The sequence below is a fragment of the Meleagris gallopavo genome, assembly GCF_000146605.3.
Source record: "Meleagris gallopavo isolate NT-WF06-2002-E0010 breed Aviagen turkey brand Nicholas breeding stock chromosome 18 unlocalized genomic scaffold, Turkey_5.1 Chr18_random_7180001956866, whole genome shotgun sequence".
NCBI lineage: Eukaryota > Metazoa > Chordata > Aves > Galliformes > Phasianidae > Meleagris > Meleagris gallopavo.
In genome coordinates, this window is record NW_011099202.1 from 1 (window position 1) to 779 (window position 779).

At 44.9% G+C, this 779-nt stretch overlaps 1 long non-coding RNA gene across 1 annotated transcript; it reads left to right on the forward strand.

Annotated features, from left to right (window-relative positions):
* Window positions 1–38: 38 nt before the first annotated feature.
* LOC104915521 lies at window positions 39–662 on the forward strand. Its single transcript, XR_796378.3, has 2 exons — window positions 39–82; window positions 176–662. It is a non-coding gene; the product is annotated as an uncharacterized LOC104915521 (long non-coding RNA).
* Window positions 663–779: the final 117 nt, after the last annotated feature.

Consider the following 779-nt stretch of genomic DNA (forward strand, 5'->3'; position numbering starts at 1 on the left):
GTCTGTGTGAGTGGATGAGATGTTCCTCTCATCATGCTTTTGCTTTTTTTTGCTTTTCCAGTGGAACAAACTGAAGCACTGGGTGAGCCTTCCCCAACCCAAAGCAATGAGGGTTTCCCATGGGATCACAAGCTGTCCCACCTCAGCATCCGTTGCTTTTCTCTTTCTTTTCCAGAAAAACCATCTGAAGAATTGGATTGAGAGATGAACTGTGCCTCACAGTAACCACAGGAGTTGAGCTTACCAGATCACTGATTGCATTGGTTAAAAAAAAAAACAAACATGATAACTGCAAGCGAGCAAGGAAATCCTCAGTGGAAACTAGAGGAGCCAGGGTTTGTTCTGAGTGAGAACATTGCAGTTCTGTGAGCCAAAGCTGCTTGAGGGACAACAACCTGAGCATGTGCGACCTCCAGCTGAAATTTAATTGGATGAAAGAAAACACAAAAGGAAGAAAATGGGAGGAGATGGAGATCCTGGAAAAGGGACGGACATTTTGGGAAATAGTGTGATCATGCATCAGGCTTCGTGGGAATCTAATGAGTACATAACACTTCCGGAAATATAAGAATGCATGCCGAACCCGAGGTAGAAAACTGCTTTGGGTGTTAACCCTCTTGTCTCTCACTACAGAATAAAGCACACCTGCTGATGGCAATGCATCACTGGTTGTTATCAGTTATTGGGGGTTTGGTTCCATGGAACAGGCTGAGTCTTCATCCTGGAACCAAAGCAATGTGGGCTTTATCAGACAACAAGCCGACCCTTCTCACCATGTC